The sequence below is a fragment of the Canis lupus genome, chromosome 28 (genome assembly GCF_003254725.2).
Source record: "Canis lupus dingo isolate Sandy chromosome 28, ASM325472v2, whole genome shotgun sequence".
Classification (NCBI taxonomy): Eukaryota; Metazoa; Chordata; class Mammalia; order Carnivora; family Canidae; genus Canis; species Canis lupus.
This window is the reverse complement of record NC_064270.1, coordinates 35,230,358-35,241,979: the sequence shown is the minus strand read 5'-3', so window position 1 is coordinate 35,241,979 and position 11,622 is coordinate 35,230,358. Positions and strand designations below refer to the sequence as shown.

At 46.0% G+C, this 11,622-nt stretch overlaps 1 protein-coding gene across 2 annotated transcripts in view; it reads left to right on the top strand.

Moving 5' to 3' along the window:
* Positions 1–1,196: 1,196 nt before the first annotated feature.
* DHX32 (DEAH-box helicase 32 (putative)) overlaps positions 1,197–11,622 on the top strand; it is a 57,318-nt gene continuing 46,892 nt past the window's right edge. The window contains exon 1 of one of the 2 annotated variants that reach the window (XM_049103574.1): positions 1,197–1,307. The gene's annotated coding sequence lies outside the window, so the exon portion shown is untranslated. Of the gene's footprint in view, positions 1,308–6,977; positions 7,252–11,622 lie in introns of those variants that run through there. The other variant, XM_025467596.3, reaches the window with a different exon arrangement.

Sequence of the window (11,622 nt, the reverse complement as noted above, 5' to 3'; positions counted from 1 at the left end):
TATATTTTGGATATTAACCCCTTATCAGATAGATGGCTTGTAAATATTTTCTCTCATCTGAGATTGCCTTTTTATTTTGTTGTTTCTTTCACTGTACAGAAGCTTTTTGGTTTGATGTAGCCCCACTTGTTGATGTTGTGTTTGTTATTTGTGTTTTTAGTGTCATCTCAAAGAAATCATGGCCAAGACCAGTGTCAAGGAGGTTTTACCCTATGTTTTTCTTCCAGGAGTTTTAAAATTTCAGATCTTATGTTTAAACTCTTAATCCATTTCAAGTTAACTTTCTTTTTTAAGACTCTATTTGTCCACCTTAGAGAGAGAAAGAGAGACAGAGTGTGAGAGAGAGAGCATGGGAGCATGAGCAAGGAGAGGGGAGAGGGGAGAGGGAGAAGCAGGCCCCCACTGAACAGGGAGCCCAATGCGGGGTTCAATCCCAGGACCTTGAGATCATGATATGAGCTGAAGGCAGATGCTCAACCAACTGAGCCACCCAGGTGCCTCTCAAGTTAACTTCTAATGAAAGAGTTGAACAGATAGATATCTTGATTACAAACTGTTAGAATAATAAAGGTATTAATAAAATGCAGACAGTACCTAGGAGGGAGAAAGTAACTCTGATTTGGGTTGGGGGATGGTAGGTAGCAAAGTTTCTAAGAGACAGTGATGTCTGAAACTTGTTTTAAAGAATAGACAGGTGGATGGGCAGTGAGTGCATTTTGGACCAAGACACGAAGGCAGGAGAGTCTGAGGATGAGAGGACACCCCCAAGACGACAAGGCCAGAGAAGGATCCCTGACAACCCGGAAGAAGGTAAGGCACAGCTAACAGAACTGGCACATGGGGTCTAAGAGAAAGGGATGCCCCCTCCCTTCCTTCTGCCTCCCAGGAGGCAAATGCCCCCAGGATGCAGGCTGGAGGATCCTGAGGAGAAGCATCTTTGCCCCTGGCTTGCCAGCCAGCCCTGTGAGTGCAGAAATGCAAGAACATTTCTTGCAATATGAGTTGTTTACTTGTTAATGAATTAACACCACCTTGTGTACTTAATGAGTCATTCAGGCCATTCTTGGATGATGCTGGTTTGCACAAACCCCTCCTTTAATCTGGTTGGCTAGCTCAACTCCTGGGTGTGACGGGGTGGAGGCAAGTCCTAACAGTGCTTCCTTTACCCTGTCAAGAGGTAAAATCCAAGTTACCAGGAATAGACTTGGTCTGGGAATGATGCTGAGGTGAACGTGATCTTCTGGTGACACAAAGCTGCGATCATCAAGTCGTTTTGCCCCTTTTCGGGGCTGGCTGAACATCCAGAGGTCAGGATTGCAATGAATTTTACTATTTTGATGGGAATTTGAAACGATGGCTATTTAAAAGATGTTGCTTCGAAAAATTTTTTTTAATTTTGAACTTGATTCATATAAGCATTTATTTCTTAATGATATCACTTCAATTAAAGCCTAGTTAATAGAATTAATATTCTTTAGGGGCTAAGACTACTTCAGAAGAAACTGTTAACCAGATTTTTTTAAGACATTCTTGGGCTTACCTATTTACTTCTCAAACTCTTACCAGGCAATTAACACACAAGCAGCCGATTGTAGTGCAATGATTTTGTCGGGTCTATGTATGATTCTGGTGAGTCTTTTGTCTCAAAAATAAGATTACTTGCCTAGTTCCTTAATTTTATTGAATAAAATGAGATTCTGAAAACATCTCATTTAGGCTAGCAAAAAGGAATGCTGTGTTTGTAATCAAGCTAACTTTTATAAGCACCTGAGTTAAATGAACATTACCTGAAGCATCCTACACAAGAGGCACTTTAGATTTCACTGGTGCAAAGCCCTTCCTGTCATAGAGTAAAATGGCTTTTCATTTTTAACTACATCCCATTCTTAAGGAAATAAAATCAGATGAGGCATTCAGCTGTTAGCAGCATTGCCATCCATTCCGTAGATGCTAGTTCAGGGCTTACTTCATGTCAGGCACTGGGACCAGAATGACAGACTGAGCCCTTTAAAACAATCCTACAATCTGGTGGAGAAAACAGATTTTTTTTTTTAAATTAACAACGAATTTCGAATTATCATTGCTAGGAAGAGAAAAACACAAAGGCAGGAATCACATGAGGAAGGGGGGCACTACCTACTTTAGGATTGAAGAGAAGGATTCAATGAAGAGGGGACCTTGAAACTAAGACCAGAGGATATTGAGTCAGATCCGTCAGAACAGGAGGGAAAAAGCTGGTGCAGACTTACCGTCCTTAAAGGAGCTTGGTGAAGGGACTAAAAGACCCATACACTTGAAGCATAATTATCTAAGATCATACCCCTGATAAGCCTGAAGAGGCAACTAGATCATTATAAGAACCCTGGAGGGTTTTTGGCAGGGGAGTGACATGATGTCAAATGTTATTTTGAAAAGGTCACTCTGACTTCCAGGTGGAGCACAGATGGGGCAGGAGAGAGGAACTGTAGAAATCAGGAGAGCCTCCGATCATGGCTTAAGCAAGACGGTGTGGCTTGGGGTCCCACTGATGACAGTAGGAATAAGGTTGCACATTTGAGGCATATTTTGAAGGTGGAGTAAACAGGCATTCTGGTGGGCAGGATGGTACAAGGAGTAGGGCGTGGAAGGAAGGAGTGAAGGATGACTCTTTGATTTCCAGCTGGAATAACTGGGGAGGTGTTGTAATCCTATCAAAGCTGGAAAAATGAGTAGAAAAACAGGCTTGCAGAAAGGCTTCAGCCCTTTAAGTGAATGCCTCATTCTCTTAGTCATTGGAGCAACTTGGATCCCCATTTGGCATTTCTTTCTAAGGGCAGGTATATAGCAGTCAACTGCTGCCCGGCCTAAACTAGACCCAGATTTTTATATAGGGAGTAGACAGCAGTAGGGGGTTCTAATGCAGAACTGGGGGCTTATCTCGATGTTGCATGTGATAAATACAGTTTTTAGACTCAGATTGTGTGTCTGCTTAGGGGATTTGGTGGGCTAGGAAAGATCATGAGAGGGAGGGTAAAGAAAGACCCCCAAAGCTACCCCTTGGCATTGTCAGTCACTAAGAAATTAGGGAAGAGACAGTACTGTTGAACTTAAATATTTTCTAAAAACAAGACCAAAACCAAAACCAAAACAAAACAAAAAAAAAAGAATTTGATGTAGATTTTCCATGTTATTTCATACGTGGGTTATCTTGCCTACAGTGTAGTTAGTTTAGGAAAAAAATAATAAAGCTGAGAGCTGAGCCAAAACCACTCTGAACGGCCTGAGGTTGTGAATTTACTTAATTTGCCCTTTCCCTGGGGAGTCATTTCTTGGCTCATTGATTTATTATTATTCTGTAAAATAGTGGTAGCCCCTGTCCTCCTCTGCCTATAGCCAGAGTATGATCCTTCTTTGGGGCCTGAGGAGTTTATGTTTATTGGATTTTAATGACTCTGTTAATAAAGGTCATTTCTAAAAGTAATAGCAACCTAAGTGTGTGGAAACAGAATGGATAAGGCTGACTCTAGCGGGTCCTCAGTGTTGTCCTTTGGTGTATATCTTATCCTTAAAGGATCCTTCATCAAGAAGAATTCTTCCTTTCAATCAATTCACTGATGCTATGTGCCACCACGGTTGTAAAATGTTCTTTGAAACCCGTCATGACAAACGGTGCCGTGTAAACACCAGGTTTAAAATGCGTTGGATAATATTGTATCACAATATATTGTTAATATAATATCGGTTACAGTATCATTGTAGTTATAATTATAATACTTGTTAATACCCTCTATATAGTGCTCTCCAATATTTTTGAGAGAATTAAATAATGTTTCAGGGAAAATCTTAATTTTGAAGGTTGGATATGAATTTTGAAGTTAAAAGGGACCTAAAAAATCATTTAATGTTTTAAGTGTCTTCCAAATATTTACTAACAGTGAATGATTTAGTAAATATTTATCCCAATGGTGCTTATTGGACTGTGAAAGAAGTTCCTGGGGCACCTGGCTGGCTCAGTCAGTAGATAATGTGAATTTGACCTCAGGGTTGTGAGTTTGAGTCCCATATTGGATGTAGAGATTACTTAAAAATAAAATATTTTTAAATATTTTTTTATTTTTATTTATTTATGATAGTCACAGAGAGAAAAAGAGAGAGAGAGAGAGAGGCAGAGACACAGGCAGAGGGAGAAGCAGGCTCCATGCACCGGGAGCCCGACGTGGGATTCGATCCCGGGTCTCCAGGATCACGCCCTGGGCCAAAGGCAGGCGCCAAACCGCTGCACCACCCAGGGATCCCTAAAAATAAAATCTTAAAAAAAAAAAAAAAAGAACTTCCTAAGATAACTGGTGATTGTTTGGATTATCTAAAATTAAACTGATAGGGATCCCTGGGTGGCGCAGCGGTTTGGTGCCTGCCTTTGGCCCAGGGCGCGATCCTGGAGACCTGGGATCGAATCCCACATCGGGCTCCCGGTGCATGGAGCCTGCTTCTCCCTCTGCCTGTGTCTCTGCCTCTCTCTCTCTCTGTAACTATCATAAATAAATAAAAAAATTTAAAAAAAAACTTAAAATTAAACTGATAAAAGCATTTAAGAATATAGTGAAAGGAATAAACGTACAGTTATACCCCAGGCATGGATTAATTAACAGAAATTTTCCACTTCAAAACTCAATGCGATGGGATATAAACATATAATACATACACATAATACTTTCCTTTTCTTTTTTCTTTTAGAGAGGGAGCAGGGAGGGAGGGGTAGAAAGAGAGAACCTTAAGCAGACTATACACGCTCAGTGCCCAGTATGGAGCCCATCGTGGGGCTCCATCTCACAACCCTGAGATCATGACCTGAGCTAAAATCAAGAGTTGGATGCTTAACTGACTGAGCCACCCAGACACCCCCTGATACATTTCTTACATAGTTTTATCAAGCCTTTGTGATCTGGCTCTTGTTGACTTTTCCAGACCTGTCTTTTCTACTCCTCTCTACCCTCAAGTCTTATTAGCTAAAACTTTACTAATCTACTTTGAGCCTCAAACCCACTGCACTTCAGGTCTCAGCACCTATGTACTGCAGGGTTCCCTCTGCCTGGAACCCCTTCCCTTATTCTTTGCTGGGTCATTTTGCAGGCCTCTTATTCCTTCCTCCCAGGAGCCTTCTATCTGTCTCCTCTCTCCCAATCTCAGACCTGAGGGAGGTGTGGGTGGTTCTTGAACAAGTCTCTGCAGGGTTTTCCTGGGATGGCCCAAACTAACAGTGTCCTACTCATCGTGCCACCCTGCTGTCTAGAGTGTGTCTGGAACACAATGGATACTATGAATGAGGGAGTGAATAAAGACCGTGAGCACTGAATTGGCTGAAATTTATACTTAACGCATTTAAACAACAAATCGGAAGGAATAAAGTTGTTTCCAAAGGATATATTTCATCTCATTCTTCGTAAACAGAGAACATACACAGCTTGGCATCAGTTTGACAGGAGACAAAACTTTTAGTATTGTCTTATGTTCAGTTTCTTTTGACAAGTTAGATGTGATGTAGAATCTTGAGAGTTATAAATGCAAATGGCAGGATAGTGTATAAATTCAATTCAAGCAAATGATAGATAACTCACACCTTTTAAGTTTTTCATCAACAAATGAGTTGAAAGGGGTGGGGGACAAAACCTTTAAAACCGTCTTGCTTGAAACTAATGACCTTTTAAAATGCCAGCATTTCCCCCCTGAGAATGGATTTGATCTGAGTACTTCCATCTCTGAAATGACCCAAGAAAAGATGACTTGGTTTTGAGAGTCAAACTGCATCCTTCTCTATTTAGTCTTGGGAAATACTGGGGAAATACTATGGGAAATACTGTTCTTATTTTAAGAACAAAAGGAGCAATAACACATTAGCTTGGCAAAGGAAGGACTGAGCTCTCCAGCCCTAGAGGGGCTTGGGAGGCCGGGGACCCATTAACTTAGATAGAGCTCCAATTGGATCTCTTGATTCCAGACTGGCCACGTTTTGCCAAACAAGGTGGGAAACAGAAAAATAATTTTGTTTTTCGTAGTGTCCCACCTCGTAGAACCTCCAGCCATGAATCAAACAGGCTTAGACACAGCTCAGTTGTTGTTTTTTGTTTTGTTTTGTTTTTCCTCCTTTAAACCACAGACGGTGGAGGGGAGGGGGAGGGAGAGGTTGGACAGGGTCTCTCTCGTGAATGCAAGACCCACCCTCGTGGCAGGTTCAACTGCTGACTCCTAGGAGCAGGACGGTTCTTAAAAGGAGAGAAACTGAATGAAAATATCAGTGAGGGAGACAGAACAGGAGAGACCCCTAACTCTGGGAAGTGAACAAGGGGTGGTGGAAGGGGAGGTGGGCGTGGGGTGGGGGTGACTGGGTGATGGGCATGAGCGGGGCACTTGGTGGGATGAGCACTGGGTGTTATGCTATATGTTGGCAAATTGAACTCCAGTAAAAAAAAAAATAAAGGAAAAATACAATGAATGAATGAACTAAAAACTACCATGACCTGGACGACCTGAGCGGAGGCGACAATACCCGGTAATTCCAGGGAGGAACCGGGCGGGGGCGCTGCCGCCTCCCGTCCACACTCCGAGCTCTCGCGCCCCCGCCCCCCCCCCCCCCCCCGGCTCCCAGCGGACCCCCTCTGCCCTCGCGACCCGACCCGACACGCGCGGCGGGGGCGGGGGGGACACCGTGTTTCCGCGTTACAAGCGTTAACGCCTGCGGGCCGCGCGCGGGCACCCACCCCGGTTCCCGGAGGCCCCGGCCCGCCCCGCCCGGCCCCCTTACTGTGGGGCTCCATGGTCAGCAGCTCCCGGGCCCCAAGGGCCGAGCCCCCGCCGCCGCCGCCGCCCCTCCTAACGCCTCTGCTCCGCGGCTGGCGTCGCCCGGGTTGCCTTGACAACCGGGGGCGCGGGGGCGGGGCCAGGAGGACGGCGAGAGGGAGGGACCAAAAGCCGCGAGGAAACGCGGGCGAGCGCAAGGGCCCGCGCGCCTGCGGGGCCACCGAGCGAGGGTGGCGGCCGGGTCGTCGGCTGCAGACGCTGCCCCCTGAGCCCCGCCGGGCGTTCGGGCCTCCCCCGCAGCCCTTGCGCCCCCAGCGGGGCCAGCGCCCGGGCCTCCGGGGCGGGGGCCTGCGCGGCCGCGGTCGCCGCCCGCGGGCGTCCGTCGGTCGGTCGGTCGGTGCGTCCGGCGAGCTCGGCCTGCCCCGCGGGGAAGCGCGGGCCTCCCTCCCTCCCCGGACTCGGGAGCCGCCGCTGCAGGTAAAGGCCGGCCGGGCGGCGCGAGGGGGGGCGGGGGGCGGGGGGCGGCGCACCTGTTGCGGCCGCCTGGGGGCCCCCCCCGCCCGCTGGCCCCGCACGACCCCGCCCCGCCCCGCCCCGACCCCCGGGACAGCCGGGCGGAGGCCGCCCCGCCTCCCGGAGCCCGCGGGCCCTTCCTGGCAGCCGGGGCGGCGGCCGGGCCGGGGAGGTGCCCCCGGGAGCCCTCGGTCGGCGGCCCCGGGGCACCTGGGCCTCCCGAGCCCCGAACCCGCGAGCGCTGCGTGGCCCCGCGCTGCACTGTCATCCCCGGGATCCCGTTTCAGGCAGCGGCCTGGGTTGGGCCTTTCCGGGTGGATGGGGGGGGGGGGGGGGTGTGTGCGTGCGCGCGCGCGTGTCTGTGTGTGTGTGTTTCGTTTGCATCAAGCCTCCGCGTTTTTGGTGGAGCTGGGGAGTCCACCCACGTTATTTTGTATCGAAACTTTGCAGGGCCGTTCAACAAATGTAACATTGTCCCACACAATAGTATCCTAATGGCTCTTGAGATACCGGTGCCGGTGCCGGGTGGTGCTCTCATTTTTTTTTTTTTAAGATTTTATTTATGCATGAGAGACAGAGAGAGAGAGGCAGAGACACAGGCAGAGGGAGAAGCAGGCTCCATGCAGGGAGCCCGGTGCAGGACTCGATCCCAGGTCTCCAGGGTCACGCCCTGGGCCCAGGGCAGGCGCCAAACCGCTGAGCCACTACCCCCCCCCCCCCCCAGGGATCCCCCCAGGTGGTGCTTTTAAGGAATCTTGGAGGACCACGGGAGACTGTGCCTGGTGGGTGATAAACATGCAAACAGCCGACAGAGTCCTGGATTGAGAAAGACGAGCCTCGAGGAGGAAAGAAAAATGGAGGAGAGAGAAGATTGGGGAGGAAAGAGCAGGCGGGTGGAAGCCGCATGATTGATTCAGTGCTCGTGTCTGGAGATTATGGCTCCTCCATCAGTTCTTCCTGCGGCCCCAGACAGCACTTGGGGGAAATGGAGAGAAGAGCCCTCCTTGGGTCGTGTAAGCGATCGCTCATTCTTTGCCACCAGAGAGATTTCCAGCCCACAGATGACAGGGACACCAAGGAAAATTACTTTCCTCTTAGAAGGAGAACCGTTCAGAGGTTAATTGAACCCGAGAAGCATATATTCCGTGATGGAAACGGACATTTGTTATGTTTCACCAAACTGGGCTTCCCGGCTGGGACTCTGTGGGGCCTTTTTGAGATTAATTGTCAAAGCAAGAAGGTTTATGTGTGGATATTGACACTCGGTGTGATGTATACAGAACCTACGATTCATAAGCTAGAATATTGATGTGATAAATTCAGATCGGAAAGTAAACCCTCCATGGCATTTTAATTACCTGTTCCCGAAGCTTAGGGCCAGGGGATGCATTTTTAGACAAACGACATCTAAGATCAACAGCACTCCTGTAGTACCGCGTTTTCAAACTCTAGTTTTCACATCGTTAGCAAAATCGTGAATTGGTCTTTTCATCCAAGAAACGTAGTGGTGCCCATTATTAATATCATGAAGTGACAAATTAGTGATAAAAACCTGGCCTTTGTTAACACAAGAGTAGGGTTGTATTTTCTCAAATAGTACAGGATTCGGCATTTGTATTTTAAAAAGAACAAGGAGGGATGCCTGGGTTGCTCAGTGGTTGATCCTCTATCTTTGGCTCAGGGTTGTGATCCCAGGGTCCAGGATCAAGTCCCATATCCAGCTCCTGCTTCTCCCTCTGCCTGTGTCTCTACCTCTCTCTCTCTCTCATGAATAAATAAAATCTTAAAAAAAAAAAAAGAGAGAGAGAGAAGAAGAAGAACAACATTGTAGATCTCCATGCTGAAGTAACGAGGACTGGAGAATTTGTGCAGATTTTAAGGTTGGAAAAGTGGAGATGTGTGTTGGTACTTTATACTTGATGTAGAAGAATGATTTTATCGGTAGCTATGAACTTGACATTGAGGAAGTCTTGCACTGAAATATTTCAGGCAGTAGGTAATGGCAACTGTGAAAAGCAACACTTGATTTTAGGGGATAGTGTGTTGATGGAACAAATGACTGAGGGGTGGAAGGGGGGAGGAAAGGGTACTAAAATGTTTAAGGACAACATTCAATTTCTCTTTCCCCCTCCAGCAGCTGGCCCTGTGTACTTGTACTTGCCTGTTGCTTGAGTGAGAAGAGGGTCAGAGAAATTGCTTTAGATAAACAGATACACTTTATTTTTAGAGGAACTATCCTAAGGTCACAAAGTTGCTAATGGGGTAGGGGTTGAGAAGAAGAATGGCAAAGGTCTTGATGTTGCCCCTTGTGGGGATTTCCCACCATGTGTTTTCTATTTCTTTCCATTGGCAGGTTCAGGATGTTATTGGCGGTCAGGTAAAAAAACAAAAGTCCTGACTTTTGAAGAAGTTTCCAAGCTCATCAAATTAGAATAGTTACATTATTTACTTTGCTGATACTTAACTAAATGTAGCAAACCAGAACACTATCACCAGGGAATAAAGTAGCAATGAAGAAACAGATGCAGCCTTTTTCTTACTTCAATCTCTTAGCTACATCAGAAGTCAAGGTAAAAATAATTGTGGTAGAAAGCTATCATTATTTAATGAAGTAGGATGACTTTAAAAAAAAAAAGACAAGCAAATGACTGCACTGTTTCCTAGCCTTACTATTATAAGTCAGAGGAAGTTTTCCTTTTCGTTACTGGACTTCTGTTTGCTTTTTGTTTTGCCAGCGTGAGGGTACTTTTTTCTCTTTTTCTCTGCTACTTTCGGAAACTTATAAGAAATTCAGTCAAGGTAGAAAACAAATTTCCATTTCTAACTTGTTTCCTCTTTGTCGTCTGGATCTGTATTGGTCTGCACTCAAATCGTTGGAGCAGAGGAATGCTCTTTCAGCGTTTTACTCATTCTTCGTATAATTGGGCTGCAGGACCATGCTGCTGCCCCCGCATCTGGAAAGTCTTCCAGGATTAGGTTGATGCCCACAAAATGCACTTCTACTGGAGCACTACCCAGTTTGGCACCTAGCCCTGTACTCTGCTTTCTTGTAGAGTTTTCTTCCATTTTATGTGCATGGATGGGTCTGTGCCTCTGATTAAATTAAATATTTTAGGATCCAAGTCCAGTACTCCTTTTAGCTCATAGTGGGTTTTCAGTACGATAATAATAGAAAGAGGACAAGCCCTTAGTCACAGATGATTGCCTTAATTTCTAGCTATGCCACTTTGGAAACCCAAGAGCTATTATTTCCTCATTGGTAACTGAGAATAATAAGATCTTCAATGATTGTCCAACAGTCAAGTTGTGAAAATCAAAATCAATTAAATGTGATTATAGATATAAGTGAAAGTATCTTGTATATTGGAAAGAACTTCTTAAATGTAAATAGTTGTTATTGCCGGCATACAGCAAACACTTATTATTGAGCATCCTTAATGTATTAGGCACTTCCTGGAGGTTGCTCTTCATAAAGGGAATAGGAAATGACTAGATGGAGTGTGTGAGGGCTTCGCGGGCAAAGGCACGGGGCACGAGAGTACAGCTCTGAGCAGAAGTTCCATTGTGGCTGGAGTGGAGGGAACTTCTTAAAAGAGCATAGAAGGAAATGAAGCTGAGAGGCAGATATGCATTAAATCAGAAAGAACTAAAAGGAGTGAGATTTGTATCTTGAAGGTAATGAGAAGGATTTGGGTCAGTGACGTGATCGGTTCTCCTTTTGAAAGGGATCACTGGCAGCATGTGAATGACGGATTGGTGGAGAGCCAAAACTAGAGGCAGAAAAACCAAACTGGAGATTTTGTAGTAATTCCATGAAGAAATGAAAAAAATAAGTGTGGTGGTTGGGAGGGCAGTGAACAGGAATGGAATGAGGGGCCTCTGAGAGGGTCCAAGCAGCAGGTCTTGGTGTTGTAGGTGGGGAGGAGGAGGGAGAAGCCAGGGATGCCACCCAGGTGATGGGGGAACAGTTGTGTTAGTTATCAAAATCTAGAACACAAGAGAAGGAAAGAAGTCTTTTTCTTCTTAGGAAGCATGAGAAATGCATACGTGATGAATGTAGTTCATTTGAAATGCCTGTCTAAATTGGGATTTCCCTTAAGTAATGGTTGGATGTGTGGGTCAGGAACTAAAGAAAGAAGTCTGAGACGAAGGTAGAAATTTAGATTAAGCATTCAGAAATTGGAGTTAAAATATGAATGATTTTCTCCAGGGAGATTATGTGGAATGAGAAGAGAGTCAAGCAGCAGGTCAAGGCTAGGACCCCGAGGGTACACAGTTATTTGTCACAAGGAGTTGGGTGGGGTGGATGAACCCAGGGAGACTAATAAGAAGAGG